Here is a 16,150-nt window from a genome sequence, read left to right as displayed (position 1 = left end):
CACCAGACCCTTTCTACTAGGCTACACCGCTTGGCAGTCAGTAAGTGCTCAATATATACCATTGACTAGTTGATTGATTGGGAAACTTGCAGTCAGTTGGGACAGCAGGTCTGGGAATCTGATTCTGTATTTCCCCACCGTGAAGAAATATGGATGTACTTCATCGCCATGGTTAATGTACTCATTAACAAATATTGGTATGCATACACACACACACACACACACACACATTACATATACTATTCTGTTTCATACGTAAATGTATAATCTCTCCAAGGAATAGAATGATATAGATAACACATTATATTTCAAAGGAAATGAGATATCAATGTATTGATATGCATTGATATGTGACATGTATAATACATATATGATGTATATGTTATATTGAAATTCCTTTGAGAGATAATTAAATAGAGCAGCATGAAGAAGTAACTTACTGCAAATTCATATGTGAATGGGTGAACATTCTGATAAATGAAGTATCTTTTTTACTTCATTATGAGAAACTCCGGTCACTATTCCCTTGCACTCTCATGGCTTGTTTGCAGTGATCTTTTCCCTTGATTCCTAATAATCATAATGGCAATGATGGTGTTTTTAAACACTTTCTATGTGACAAGCCCGTTCTAGGAGGATACAAGTAGATATAATTTAATCAGGTTGGAACCAGCGCTTGCTCCATAGTCTCGATAGGGAGAACAGGTAATTTCATCAACAACCTGGCAGTGGAGGGAGAGTGGAGATTTCATGGCAAAGGACCCCTTGGCCAGCCAAGCTCCCTCTCCTTCTTTCTTATGTGATTTGTTAAGCTCTTACTATATCCCAGGCACTGTACTAAGTGCTGGACTAGTTACAACCTAAACATATTGGAAACAGTACATTAACTACATGGGACTCACAATAGTAATCACCATTTTACAGACGACATAACTGAGGCACAGAGAAGTTAAGTGATTTGCCTAAGCTCACCCAGCAGAATCAAGGCAGAGCCTGGATTCTAACCCAGGTCCTTCAACTCCCTCTACAAGAGGATTTGAATCACTGATGCTGAGCTTCTAATTTAGGTCCAGGAAAGTCTCTGTCCAGGTTGGAAATGGGGATGAAAGTGGGGATGAAACCCTGCATACAAATTGTTTTCAAATGTGCTCATGTATCCCAAGATATTCCCTGTCCTAAGTAAACTCTTAATATTGGTATTTGTTAAGTGCTTACTATGTGCAGAGCACTGTTCTAAGCGCTGGGGTAGATACAGGGTGATTAGGTTGTCCCACGTGAGGCTCACAGTTAATCCCCATTTTACAGATGAGGTAACTGAGGCGAAGAGAAGTGACTTGCCCACAGTCACACAGCTGACAAGTGGCAGCGCCGGGATTCAAACCCATGACCTCTGACTCCCAAGCCCGTGCTCTTTCCACTGAGCCATGCTGCTTCTCTACCTTATGTATCCCTCCAGTTATCTCCCCATCTCCTTCCTACTATTTCCCTCCAAACTCATAGAGCAGGCTGTCCAGACCCACTGACTCCATTTATTAATTGAGTCATTCAATCGTATTTACTGAGCACTTACTGTGTGCAGAGCACTGTACTAAGCGCTTGGAATGTACAATTCGTCAACAGAGATAATCCCTGCCCAACAATGGGCTCACAGTCTGAAAGGGGGAGACAGACAGCAAAACAAAAGTAGTAGTCAGGCATCAATACCAACAAAATAGATAAATAGAATCATTGATATATACACATCATTGATGAAATAGAGTAATAAGTAATATATTCAAATATGCATAAGTGCTGTGGGGAGGGGAAAGGGGAAGAGCAGAGGGAGGGAGCAGGGGAAATGGGGAGGGGAGGAGGGGCAGAGGGAAAGGGCGGGTGCAGTCTGGGAATGCCTCCTGAAGGAGGTGAACTCTCAGTAGAGCTTTGAAGAGGGGAAGAGAGTTAGTTTGGCGGATTCATTCAATAGTATTTATTTAGTGCTTACTATGTGCAGAGCACTGTACTAAGCGCTTGGAATGTACAAATCGGCAACAGATAGAGATAGTCCCTGCCCACTGATGGGCTTACAGTCTAATCAGGGGAGACAGACAAAAACAATAGCAATAAATAGAATCAAGGGGATGAACATTTCATTAAAACAATAGCAATAAATAGAATCAAGGTGAGGTACATCTCATTAACAAAATAAGTAGGGTAGTGAAAATATATACAATTGATCGAAAGAGCACAGTGCTGAGGGGAGGGGAAGGGAGAGGGGGAGGGGGAGGAGCAGAGGGAAATGGGGGGAAAGAGGGCTTAGTTGAGGGGTGGTAAAGGGGGGGGTAGAGGGGGAACAGAGGGAGCAGAAGGAAAAGGGGAAGCTCAGTCTGGGAAGGTCTCTTGAAGGAGGTGAGCTCTAAGTAGGGTTTTGAAGAGAAGAAGAGCATTAGTTTGGTGGAGGTGAGGAAGGAGAGCATTCCGGGACAGCGGGAGGACATGGCCCAGGGGTCGATGGGGGGATAGGCGCGAACGGGGGACGGTGAGGAGGTGGGCAACAGAGGAGGGGAGAGTGCGGGGTGGGCAGTAGAAAGAGAGAAGGGAGGAGAGGTAGGAAGGGGCAAGGTGATGGAGAGCCTTGAAGCCTAGAGTGAGAAGTTTTTGATTCATGCGGAGGTTGATGGGCAACCACTGGAGGTGTTTAAGAAGGGGAGTGACATGCCCAGAGCGTTTCTGCAGGAAGATGAGCCGGGCAGCGGAATGAAGAAGAGACTGGAGCAAGAAGAGACAGGAGGAAGGGAGATCAGAGAGAAGGCTGACACAGTAATCCAGCCGGGATATTATGAGAGCCTGTAACAGTAAGATAGCCGTTTGGGTGGAGAGGAAAGGGCGGATCTTGGCCATATTATAAAGGTGAGACCTGCAAGACTTGGTGATGGATTGGATGTGTGGGGTGAATGAGAGAGCCGAATCAAAGATGACACCGAGGTTTTGGGCTTGCGAGACAGGAAGGATGGTCGTGCCATCCACTGTGATAGGGAAGTCAGGAAGAGGACAGGGCTTGGGAGGGAGGATGAGGAGCTCAGCTTTGGCCATGTTGAGTTTTAGGTGGCGGGCAGACATCCAGGTAGAGACGTCTTGGAGGCAGGAGGAGATACGAGCCTGAAGGGAGGGGGAGAGGTTAGGGGCAGAGATGTGGATCTGTGGGTCATCTGCATAGAGATTATAGTTGAAGCCGTGAGAGGGAATGAGTTCACCAAGAGAGTGAGTGTAGATGGAGAAAAGAAGAGGGCCAAGAACTGACCCTTGAGGAACCCCAACAGTTAGAGGATGGGAGGGGGAGGAGGAGCCTGCGAAGGAGACCGAGAATGAATGGCGAGAGAGATAATAGGAGAACCAGGAGAGGACAGAGTCCATGAAGCCAAGGTGAGATAAGGTGTGGAGGAGAAAGGGATGGTCAACAGTGTCAAAGGCAGCTGAGAGGTCAAGGAGGATTAGGATAGAGTAGGAGCCGTTGGATTTGGCAAGAGGAGGTCATGGGTGACCTTTGAGAGAGCAGTTTCGGTAGAGTGGGAAGGGGAAGGAGAGCATTGGGAGGGGCAGATGGGGGGGTGGGTGGAAGGACATGGTGAGGCCAGAGAGGTAGGTGGCAGCACTGAGAATAATTAACAATAACATGCGAAAGCGGTAATTTAGTAGCATGATACAATAAAATAGTATTAATAAGCGGGTTATAACCAGGGTCGGATGTTGACTTGACTAAGGGTCGAACTGATCAAAATCAAAATCAAAAGGCTAGCTGCAAGGAGAGTCCTGGGGCTCATGTCCAAATGTCTCTAAGGCGGCGGCGGGAGCCCTGAGGATGTTCGGGGTGGGATGCGGGCGTAGGTGGCGGTTAAGGTAAGGTAACACAGTGAGAACAAGGATATCGTTGCTCGGGGCGTGGGAAATCAACCACCTCACGGGGGAAGAGGGAGTGAGGGCTTCCCAAAATGGCCACTTCCGGGAGGAGTGTGGGGAGGGCGGTTGGGGAGCACAATGTCCCAGGGCCCGAGATGGGAGGAGCAGGGGAGCACAATGTCCCGGGCCCAAGCAGGGGAGCACCATGTCCCCAGGAGCACATCACCAGGATATGAGGAGGGAGGGCATTCCAGGCCAGAGGCCGGACGTGGGCTAGGGTTCAATGGTGAGACAGGCAAGGAAAAGGCATGGTGAGGTTAGCAGCAGAGAAGCGGAGTGTGCGGGTTGGGCTGTAGATGCCGAGAAGGGAGGTGAAGTAGGAGGGAGAACTTGTTGAGGAGAAAGCGATGGTCGACAGTGTCAAAGGCAGCTGAAATGCCGAGGAGGATTAGGGTGAAGCCGTTGTATTTGGCAAGGAGGTCATTGGTGACCTTTGAGAGGCTGGTTTTAGTGGAGTGGTGAGGATGGAAGCTAGATTGGAGGGGGACCAGGAGAGAGTTGGAGTTGAGTAATTCAAGGCAGCGAGTGCAGAGGACTCACTCCAGGAGTTTGGAAAGGAAGGGTAAAGGGAAATGGGGCAATAACTGAAGGAGGCTGTTGGGTCAAGGGAAGGTTTTTTTAGGATGGGGGAGACGTGGACATGTTTGAAGGCAGAGGGGAAGAAGCCGTTGAAGAGTGAGCGGTTGAAGATGGAAGTTAAGGAAGGGAGGTGGGAAGGAGTGAGAGTTTTTAAAAGGTGGGACAGAATGCAGTCTGAAGCGCATATGGAGGTGGCGGCACTTGAGAGGAGGGTGGAGATCTCCTCTGAAGATACTGCTGGGAGGGATGGGAAAGTAGAGGAGTGGTTCAAGAGCAAGGAGGATGTGGTGGGGGAGTGATTTTTGGGGGGAGGTGGTGATTTTGGGGAGCTCAGACCTGATAATATTAATTTTCTTAATGAAGTAGGTGGCCAGATCATTGGTGAGGGATGGGGGAGGAGGAGGAACAGGGTGAGTTAAGTGTCCGGAACAGCTGATGAGGGTGATGGGCATGGGTGTCAACAAGGGAAGAGAAATAGTTTTACTGGGCAGAGGAGAGGGCAGAGTTAAGATAAAGCAGCATGGCTCAATGGAAAGAGTCCGGGCTTGGGAGTCAAAGTTCATGGGTTCAAATCCCGACTCTGCCACTTGTCAGCTGTGTGACTGTGGGCAAGTCACTTAACTTCCCTGTGCCTCACTTCCCTCATCTGTAAAATGGGGATTAACTGTGAGTTCTCACATGAGACAACCTGATTACCCTGTATCTAGCCCAGCGCTTAGAACAGTGCTCTGCACATAGTAAGCGCTTAACAAATACCAACAACATTATTATAAAGGACACACTTAAAGTGGACAAGGTTGGCCTGGTGTTTAGATTAACACCAGCAGCGTTCAGCGGGTTGAGCATAAGAGCAAAGGAGGCAGACAGTGGAGTTGATCCAGGCTTGTGGGTTAGTGGTACGAGAGAGATGAAGGGATAGGGGAGCGAGTGAGTTGAGTAGAGAGAGTGGAGTTGAGAGCATCTCTTTAGTCAATAAGAGTGGGTAGAATGGGTAGGGAGGCTAGGGGGTAAGAGATGTGCTGAGAAAGATGGATGTGGTCGAGAGAGCAGAGGTCTCTGTGGGGGACTAATACAGATTTACAGATAGAAGGAGTGTGGGAGAGGAGGCTTGCGAGAAGGTTGTGGTCAGAGAGAGGGATTTCAGAGTTGGTGAGGGTGGAGATTGTGCAGCTGTTAGAGATGAAGAGATTGAGTGTGTGTCCCAGTTGGTGAGTGGGCAAGGTTGGGGGGTTGGCAGAGGATAGAAGGCAGGCGGAAGAGGAGTCATCGGGTACATCTATGTGGATATTGAAGTCTCCAAGGATCAGAAAGGCATGGAAAAGGTGAAAAGGAAAGTCTCTGCCTCTTACCTGGTGTGTGACCTTGGGTAAGTCCTTTAATTTTTCTGTGTCTCCGTTCCCTCATTTGCAAAATGGGGATTCAATATCTGTTCTCACTTCTATTTAGACTGTGAGCCCCACATGGGACCCAATAATCTTGGATCTACCCCAGCACTTGGTACTGTGCTTTGCATGTAGTAAGAGCTTTACCAATACCACAATTATTATCATTATTATCACTGTTGTTATTATTATTATCATTATCATTAGACACTAAATACAAAAGTGATTACTTACACTTGTATTTATCAAGCAATGATGGTGTGTTATGAACCAGAATTAAATAACAATAATAATAATTTGATATTTGTTAAGCACTTACTATGTACCAAGCACTGTTCTAAGCGCTGGGTAGATACAGGGTAATCAGGTTGTCCCACGTGGGGCTCACAGTCTTTAATCCCCATTTTACAGAAGAGGTAACTGAGGCACAGAGGAGTTGTGATTTGCCCAAAGTCACACAGCTGATAAGTGGCACATTAGAACCCATGACCTCTGACTCCCAAGCCTGTGCTCTTTCCACTGAATCACGCTGCTTCAGCAATCCATGATTATCAGTGTTTACACTACATAGCTAAAAATGGTACTGGGAAGGGAAGCCCTCGAACTTCTCCTTGCTGCAGGCAACAGAATAGGTGTTCAGAACAACGACCCAGGCAATGGAGAATATTGAAGAATTTGTGAAGTCTGAGTGCTTATCACAGTGCTTGGCATGTAGTAAGCTCTGAATAAATACTATGACTAACTAGCTTAGATTGTAAAAATTGCAAGCATGGAAACGAGTGAGGAGGTTCATTAGTAGAATAGTCTGCAGGTGAAGAAAGTTTGTTTCAGGGAGAGTGCCATAACGTTAGAGAGGAAAGGGCAGTTGCAAAATATCAGATTTAGGGTTTTCTCATCTCCTTTGGAAATTCTTAGCTGTTTTTGGTTCTGAGATGAAACTCTTCAGTTTTGTCCACGAAATTGGCTGTGATACTGCCCAAAGAGCAGTGGTGAAGAGAAAGCATTTACCACTACATCTGGACACTCGCAGGGTTGGTACATTGAATATTCTTATGTGTGGGTACCCTAAGGGAAGCAACATGACATAGAGAGTAAAACGCAGGCCAGGGATTCAGAAGGTCATGTCCAGAATGCTTTTGTAGAAAAATGATCTGTAAAGTAGAGTGAAGTATGAACTGGAGTGGGGAGAGACAGGAGGCTGGGAAGTCAGCAAGGAAGCTGGTACAGTAATCCAGGAGCAAAAAAGTGAGCGTTTGGATTAACATGTTATCAGTTTGGATGAAGAGGAAAGAGCAGTTGTTAGCAGTGTTGTGAAGGTGGGAGTGACAGGATTCAGTGGTGGACTGAATTTGTCGGTTGAGTGCAAGAGAGGAGTCAAAGATAACACCATGGTTACAGGCTTGTGAGTCAGGAAGGGTGGTGACACCATCTACATTGAATGGAATGTCATGGGGAGGACAGGATTTCGGTGGGAAGATAAGGAGCTTTCTTTGAGACATTAGGTTTGAAGTGACAGGAGGACATCCACGTCATGATGTCTTGAAGGCAGGAGGAGATGCCAGACTGGAGAGAAGGACAGAACATCTCCAGGCTGGAGATGTAGATTTGGGGATCATCTGCATAGAGGTGGTAGCCGAAGCCATAGGAGCAAATGAGTTCTCCAAGGAAGTGGGTGTAGATGCAGAATAGAAGGGGACCCAGAGCTGAATATGGAGGGACCCTCATAAGTTAGGGAGTGGGAGACTGAGAATGGAGGGCTTGAGAGATGAAGAGAACTAGGAGAGGACAGTGTCAGTGAAGCCAAGGTTGGATAAGGTTTCCCGGAGAATGGGGTGATTCACAGTGTTGAAGGCAGCTGAGAGGTAGAGGAGGATTAGGATGGAGTAGGGGCTGTTGGATTTGGCAAAAATGAGATCATTTGTGAACTTTGAGAGGGAGGTGCATGGGGCTCACAGTCTAAGTAGAAGAGAAAACAGGCATTCAATATCCATTTTATAGTTGAGGAAACTGAAGCACAAAGAAGTTAAGTGACTTGCCCAAGGTCACACATGAAGCAATTTGCAAGGCCGGGATTAGAACCCAAGTCCTCTGACTTCCAGGACAATTCTCTTTCCACTAGGCCACACTGTTTCTCAACTTCTATAACTGGTGTGTACCAGCAGATTTCATATTCTATCTATCTAGCCCTGACTTAAGGCTGGAGCTAGTCTTATAAGGATTTTCTGTCCCATCGTGCCATCAGTCACAAGACCACAAGATATACTCAGAACAAAAGCCTTCCAGACATCCTTTTTTTTTATAAGATATGGGATTTGAAAATCATTTTCTCAACACTGAAGGTAAGAACAAGTATTAAGTAAAATCAGAAACATGAATCTACACTGAATGAAGTTTGGTAAAAGAACACCATGTTGACTTCCTTCTTGCATCCCAATGCCTCTTTCTCCCCATTCGACCTCTCCCATCCCTTTCTTTCCCTTCCTTCAAAGCTCATACCATCCACCTCTATCATACATTCTAGATTCGAGTAACAGTCACCTAACCCCTCCCAGGCCCTACCTCCAACATTTTCTTAACCATTTTCATGTTTCTCTCATTCCTTATCTCTTTCTCTATCTCTACATTGATCCTTGGGGACTTCAATACCACCCTTCCACTGCTCACTTTCTATCACTCCAATTCCGCTGACTTCCTGCTACACCCCACCTCATCCACTCACCAACTTGTACACACTCAAGACCATCTTCTATAGCCACTGCAGTCTTTGAAATCCCTCTACCTGAACACAACCTCTTCGCCTGTTTTCTCTACCACACACCTCCTCCCCGCAAATCTGTGCTGTTTCGCCACAGTGTCATCCAATCTTTTGACCCCATCCAGATTTCTCAGTACCTCGTTCCCCATTAAGCTTCTATACCCTAAATATCTTCCCTTCAAGACCATTTACCGCTCTCAACATCACCCTCTTTACTGAACTCAACTCACTCACTCCCCTATCCCTTTGTCACTCTCTTTCCACTAACAGTTAGCCCTGGATCAACCACTGCAATCCACTGCTTCATTCTTGTGCACCAGACATAGATAACAGGCCAATTGCATACACATCAAGTTTATCTTAGAGTGCTTTAACTCTGCCTTCTCCTCTGCCCAGAAAATTATTTTTCCATCCTTATAGACACCCATGTCCATTGGTCTCATCGGTTGTTCCAGATGTTTAACTCTCTCCTCAAATCTTCTGTTTCCCAGCCACCCCCATCCCTTGTCCCTGATGACCTGGCCACTTTCTTTATTGACGAAAAATTGAAACTATCAGGTCTTATCTCCCCCAAATCTCCCCTGTCCCTCCTCACTCCAGCCCCTTCTTCAACTCTCCCATCTTTTCCAACTGAATCTGTGGAGGAAATTTCCTGCCTTCTTTTAAAATTCACCCCCTCCACCTGTGCATCCAACTCTATTCCTTCAAACCTTATCAGAACACATGCCCCCTCCATTTTTCCCTCCCTAACCACTGTCCTCAACTGTTTACTCTGCAATGGGTTCACTCCAACTGCTTTCAAATATACCCAGGTCTCCTAAGTAACCCTACCTAAAATAACTCTCCTCATCTGAATAACCCTCCCTTGAACCCCAGCTTCCTCCATTTATGGCCCCATCCTCCCATTCCTCTCCAAACTCCTTGAGTGAGTTTTCTATAACTGGTGTATCAAGTTCATTTTAGGTTTTTTTGAAGTCCACCATCAATGCTTTCCATAGCTTTCTACCCTAATTTAGACTGTGAGACGTGTGTGTGCAATTCCTCTTGGATTTACTCTAGACTAATAAAAATAGTTATTAAAACAATTGTGGCATTTTTTTAAGTTCTTACTCTATGTCAAGCACTATGCTAAGCATTGTGGAATGCAGAAGATAATCATATCTCACATAGGGCTCACAGTTAAGTAGGAGAGAGAACAGGTATTAAAACCCTCTTTTGCAGATGAGGATACTAGGCCAATAGGTCATGCTGTTTCTAGCCATTCTTTGTGTATAAATATCATCATTATTATTATAAATACCATTCCTAAAGAATATTCATTTATTCATTGAATCATATCTATTGAGCACTCACTGTGTGCAGATCACAGTACTAACCCCTTGGGAGTGTACATTATAGCAATAAACAAACATCCCCTGCCCACAATGAGCTTACAATCTAGAGGGGGAGACAGGTATTAAAAGCAACAAATACAATTACAGTTACATACATAAGTTCTGTGGGGCTGGGTTGGGGGATGCTTCTTGTGATATAAGATTTGCGATATTTGGGTTACACAGTGGCCTGGAAGGTCGGTAAAGGGTGTGAGGTAATAGGTTGTGTGCTAAATGGTTAGGATGGAGGAGTAACCTGAAAGAAGCAGTGATTCCCTAGTGGGAAGCAGCAAGGCCTATTGGTAAGTTAGGCCTGGGAGTCAGATGACATGGGTGCTAATCCTGAGAGAGCTGAAGATCTACCCCAGTGGCTAGTACCGTGCGTGGCACACAGAAGGGGCAATTATTCATTATCTAATTAGATTGCATCTACACCAGCACTTGGAACATTATAGTGCTTTACAACTACAAAAACTTAATTTTCATTACTTAAAAGAAGAAAAATCCCTTAACAAAGCAATAACAGCTGCATCCTGTAAATTTTCTTCCCTTCCCTTTACTACAAAAACGTTCAGCCTATGCTTCCCCAATCCTCAAGAAAGTCCAGTCATTACCCATCCCCCGCTGCTTCAAACAGAAACTCCTTATCCCTGGCTTTAAAGCACTCAATGACCTTGTCCTCTCCTATTGTACCTCACTGCTGCCCAACTACTATCCAGTCTGTCACTTTGCTCCTCAAATGCCAACCTATGCATTGGACCTACATCTCATCTACCTCTGCCAACCCCTGTTTCACATTCTGCTGCTGACCTGGAAAGGCCTTCCTTTCTTATCTGACAATTACTCTCCCCACCTTCAAAGCCCTCTTGAAGGCACATCTTCTTGGCATTCATTCATTCATTCAATAGTATTTATTGAGCGCTTACTGTGTGCAGAGCACTGTACTAAGCACTTGGAATGTACAGTTCGGCAATCCCTGCCCATTGATGGGTTTACAGTCTAATCATGGGCTATGTGATGCAATTGGCTTGGTGCTGACTGCATTACAATAGAGCTCAGCACCATGGAAGATGAGTAGAAGGTGGCCAGACAGAACCTGCCTGTGGATGTAGCACTTAATAATACCGAGTAATGTGCTAAGTCATATCCGACACAAACCCTGTCCCACCTGGGGATTAGTGTCTAAAGGAGAGAGAGAACAGGTAGTTCGTACCCATTTTATAGTTCACATCTCCCTTAAATCAAATGTAATAGCAATTCAGACAATCAAGACTTTAACAGGTTTGGGTGTCAGCCAGAGTGTCCTGACTAATTCCTGTGTTTTTGCACTTCCCTTGCTTCTTTCATGGATTTTAACCTACTGAGAGAGGGAGTGGACAGGTTGCAGCCATGTGAGGGGGAGAGGGAGGGGCAGATGTTTTAGACTAGAACTCTAGGCTCTGAGCTCCTTACGTGTATGTAATGTGTCTACCAACTCTGATGCATTGGATGCTCACAAGCATTAGGTACAGCCTTGTCATGTCTTTGTCAGATAAGTTAAAGGAAGAAAAATTGGAGAGATGGAATCTCAGCTGATTGTGTTCCCCTCCTCAAATTCTCTCCTTGATCCTTTCCAATCTGGCTGCTGTCCCCTTCACTCCACAGACACTGCCCTCTCAAAGGATATCAGTGATCTCCTTCTAGCCAAATCCAATCGCCTCTACTCCATCTTAGTCCTTCTCGACCACTCAGCTGCCTTTGACACTGTGGACCACCCCTTTCTCCTGGAAATATTATCCAACATTGGCTTCACTTACATTATCCTCTCCTGCTTCTCTTCCTATTTCTCTGCCTGCTCATTCTCAGTTTCTTTCATGGGCTCCTCCTCTGCCTACCAACCCCTAACTCTGGCTATCCCTCAAAGTTCAGTTCTGGCTCCCCTTCAATTCTTCATCTACAGCCACTCTTTCGAAGAACTCATTCACTCCCATGGCTTCAACTACCACCTCTATGTGGATGATGCTCAAATCTACAACTCCAGCCATGATCTCTCTCCATCTCTGCAGTCTCACATTTTCTCCTGCCTTCAAGATATCTGGACTTCAATGTCCTGTGCTCACCTCAAACTAAATATGTCTAAAAGGGAACTCCTTATCTTCCCACCCAAACTCTGTCCTTCCTCTGACTATCTCCTCACCATAGACAGCACCACCATCATTCCTGTCTCACAAGTCTATAACCCTGGTGTTATCCTTGACTTCTCTCTCTCATTCAACTAACACATATTCAAACCATCACTAAATCCCATTGGTCGAACTTCACAACATCACTAAAATCCATCTTTTCCTTTCCAACCAAATGTCTACCATGTTGATCCAAGCAATTTTCCTATCCTGCCTTGTATCAGCCTCCTTGAAGACCCCAGTGAATCCTGTCTCTCAACAATGCAGTCCATACTTCACACTACTGACTAGATCATTTTTCTACAAAATCTCTGAGTCCATGTTTCCATACTCTTCAAGAACCTCTAGTCCTTTCCCACCCACCTATGCATCAGACAACAAATCCTCACCATTGGTTTTAAGGCACTTAATCATCTTGACCCCTCCTCCCTGACCTCCCTACTCTTTTACCACCACCCAGGCCACATACTTCATTCCTCTAATGCTAGCCGTCTCACTGTACCTCAATCTAGTCTATCTCACCACTGACCACTCACCCACATCCTACCTCTGGCCTGAAACACCCTCTCTCCGCATATCAGACAGATAATTGCTCTCCCCCACTTCAAAACGTACTGAAGGTGTATCTCCTTCAAGAACCTTCCTGAGTTAGCCCTCCTCTCCTCTTCTCCCACTCTGTTCTGCGCCACTCTTTCTTCCTCCTTCATTCATCCTTCCTCCCATCCTCACAGCACATATATAAGTATTTATACGTATATATATGTATGTATATATATATATAGAACTGTATATTAGAGAAGCAGCGTGGCTTAGTGGAAAGAAAATGGACTTGGGAGTCAGAGGTCGAGGGTTCTAATCCTGGCTTTGCCACTTGTCAGTTGTGTGACTTTGGGCAAGTCACTTAACTTACCTGTGCCTCAGTTACCTCATCTGTAAAATGGGGATCAAGACTGTGAGCCCCAAGTGGGACAATCTGATGAACTTGTATCTATCCCAGTGCTTAGAACAGTGCTCTGCACAAAGTAAGAGCTTAACAAATACCAACACTACCTCATCTGTAAAATGGGGATTAAGATTGTTAGCCCCACGTGGGACAATCTGATAAACCTGTATCTATCCCAGTGCTTAAAACAGTGCCTGGCACATAGTAAGTGCTTAACAAATACCATCATCATCAACATTGTTGTTATTATTTCTGTAATTGATTTATTTATATCCTTATATTAATGTTTCTCTCCCCTTTTAACTGTGAGCTCTTTGTAGGCAGAAATGTGTCCATTTATTATTATATTATACTCTCTCAAGCTCTTAATACAGTGCTTTTAACACTGTAAGCCCCCTATAAATCTGATTAAATGAATGAGTGAATGAATCTCACCTCTGCCCTCTCACCCTCGTCCTGGAATGCCCTTCCACTTCACATCACTCTCCCCATCCCTTTCAAAGACTTACTGAAGGGACATCTTCTCCAAGACACCTTCCGTGACTAAGCCCTCTTTCCCTTTTCATCCATCCCTTCAATGTTGGCCAACTTGCTCCCTTTATTCGCCCCCCCTTCCAGGCCCACAGCACTTATGTACATATCTGTAACATTTGTTTCTAGTAATGTTTGTCTTCTCAACTAGACTCTAAGTTTGTTGTGTGTCTGCTATGTTGGTATATTGTAATCTTACAAACAGTGAGTACCCAGCTCCATGCACAACAGGCACTCAATAAATACAATTGACTAACTAATCATTACAAGATCAAAGAACACAGAGTTCATTTGCAAAGGAAATCCTGTCTTTGAATTAGTTATATATTGCTTGTTACAGTTCAGAAGTGAATGTAATCATGTTGTACACACATTATTACAAAGATAAAAAGAATACTTACTTCCAAACTTGGGCTGCCTAACACATGACATATTAAATGATCAAATTGCTCTTTAAGCAGTTGATGGTCACAGTCAGAATGAGGCTTCCAGCAAATTTGGAAACTAAACCAGTGAAACAGAAGATGGTGAGCAGAGGTGAATGAGAAAGCTGTTATGACCAGATTGTCAATAATTTATGTAGTTTAACCCCTTTTAAGTACAATCAAAGTATTTGGGAGGAATAAAGGTCTTTTTTGGGAGGAGGGAGGAGGCCTCATGACTTTAGGACATTATAATTTGCAGGGGCCAATTGCCAGGAGGAATTTAGAACAATTGAAACTAACACTGACTGAGGATTAAACAGCAGGTGTAAATGACAAGGATTTTGGGAGGAAGTGGTTCAAGTAAATTAAGTGAGGATGTTCCACATCTTGCTGGAGCACAGTGTAAACAGGAGAGAAGTAAATAGGGAGAAGTAGATTTTTTGAAAATTAAACTGCAGCCTGAAAGATTTTTCAAATCTAATTCAAAGCCTTCCATGCAAGTATTAAAAATATAAAAATTGAATCATTCTTATGGAGATTTGAGGAAAGTTTAATCCAGTGAACTCTTCAGGGACTAGATTTTTTCTGGCAGGAAATGAATGAAACCTAAATTGGTTTGCCAAATTCCTAGGGACATGTGTGTGTGTGTGTGTGTGTCTGTCTGTCTGTCTGCCTGACAATTTTGGAGAATTATGGGGGGAAAGTTTGCCTGCCTCTTAAGGGTCATGAGAGAGAAAGGCAGCAAAACTCTTTTAATTTCAGCAAAGTACCCAGTCTAGTGCCCCTCAGTTCCATCCTTTTCCTTTGATCAGCCTGGAGTCAGCTGTAGCAGAGACAGCTCTGCAGCTCCAAGACCAGGGGCAGTTGGGGAGGTCTGAGAAAGGGGGTGTCCCAACCATGAATTGCAGAGCACTGCTCAAAGGTGTGTTTGTGGTGGGAGGGGAGGGGAGGCTTGGGAATTGAAGGAGCTCCCCAAGACTGGGAGGCAGAAACTTGTGCTGAATATACAACTGGAAGGCAGGAAGCAGCATCACATAGTGGATAGATCATATGACTGGATGCCAGAAGGTCGTAGGTTCGAATCCTGCTCTGCCACTTGTCAGCTGTGTGACTTTGGATAAGTGACTTAACTTCTCTGTGCCTCAGTTACCTCATCTGTAAATTCGGGATGAAGACTATGAACACCACGTGGGAACAACCTGATAACCTTGTATCTATCCCAGTGCTTAGTACAGTGTTTTGCACATAGTAAGCACTTAACACATACCATCATTATTTTTCACCTCCTCCAGGAGGCCTTCCCAGACTGAGCCCCCCTTTTCCTCCACTTCTCCTCTCCTCCCCATTGCCCCGACTTCCTCCCTCTGCTCTACCCCCTCCCTGCCCCACAGCACTTGTGTATATATGTACATACTTATTATTCTATTTTATTAATGATATGTATACATCTAAAATTCTATTTATTTATATTGATGCTAATGATGCCTGTCTTCTTGGTTTGCTTTGTTTTCTTGTCTGTTTCCCCCCTTCTAGTCTGTGAGCCCATTGTTGGGTAGGGATTGTCTCTATTTGTTGTCAAATTGTACTTTCCAAGTGCTTTCTCAGTGCTCTGCAAACAGTAAGCGCTCAATAAGTATGATTGAGTGAATGAATGAATGAATAGGATGGAGAAAGGGCCAAGCATATGGCCAAGAGCAGGGGGCTATTTTACTACAGCTAATGTAGTAAGGGGACAGAGGCAGGTTGGGAAATTCACCTCATTTGTGAGGGGACTGGGGTTGTCTCAAGGTCAGGGTGTCAGGGAATGGCCTCTTCTAACAGTCATGTTCCCTTTCATCTTACTAACCAGTCCTCTCCTGGCCCATGTCTCCATCACCACTCTGGCTTACAGAAAATATGATCTCCTCTCTGTTCTGACCATAAGGTCAGCAGGAATCAGCGTGGCCTAGTGAGAGGAAGCATTGGCTAGTGGGTTGAGTATGGGCCTGGAAGTCAGGATCTGGATTCTAATCCCAAACCTGCCACTTGCCTACTGGATGACCTTGGGCAAATCACTTTGCCTCTCTG

General features: G+C 45.0%; 1 protein-coding gene across 5 annotated transcripts in view; it reads right to left on the bottom strand.

The window, feature by feature from the left end:
* The window catches only part of LOC114813699, a 39,986-nt gene that overhangs the window by 20,775 nt on the left and 3,061 nt on the right, over nucleotides 1-16,150 (bottom strand). For all 5 annotated transcript variants that reach the window (XR_005660307.1, XR_005660308.1, XM_039912974.1 and 2 more), the window contains exon 2: nucleotides 14,060-14,162. The gene's annotated coding sequence lies outside the window, so the exon portion shown is untranslated. The remainder of the gene's footprint in view (nucleotides 1-14,059; nucleotides 14,163-16,150) is intronic.

This window comes from Ornithorhynchus anatinus, chromosome 8 (assembly GCF_004115215.2).
Source record: "Ornithorhynchus anatinus isolate Pmale09 chromosome 8, mOrnAna1.pri.v4, whole genome shotgun sequence".
Classification (NCBI taxonomy): domain Eukaryota; kingdom Metazoa; phylum Chordata; class Mammalia; order Monotremata; family Ornithorhynchidae; genus Ornithorhynchus; species Ornithorhynchus anatinus.
This window is presented reverse-complemented; position numbering and strand designations above follow the sequence as displayed.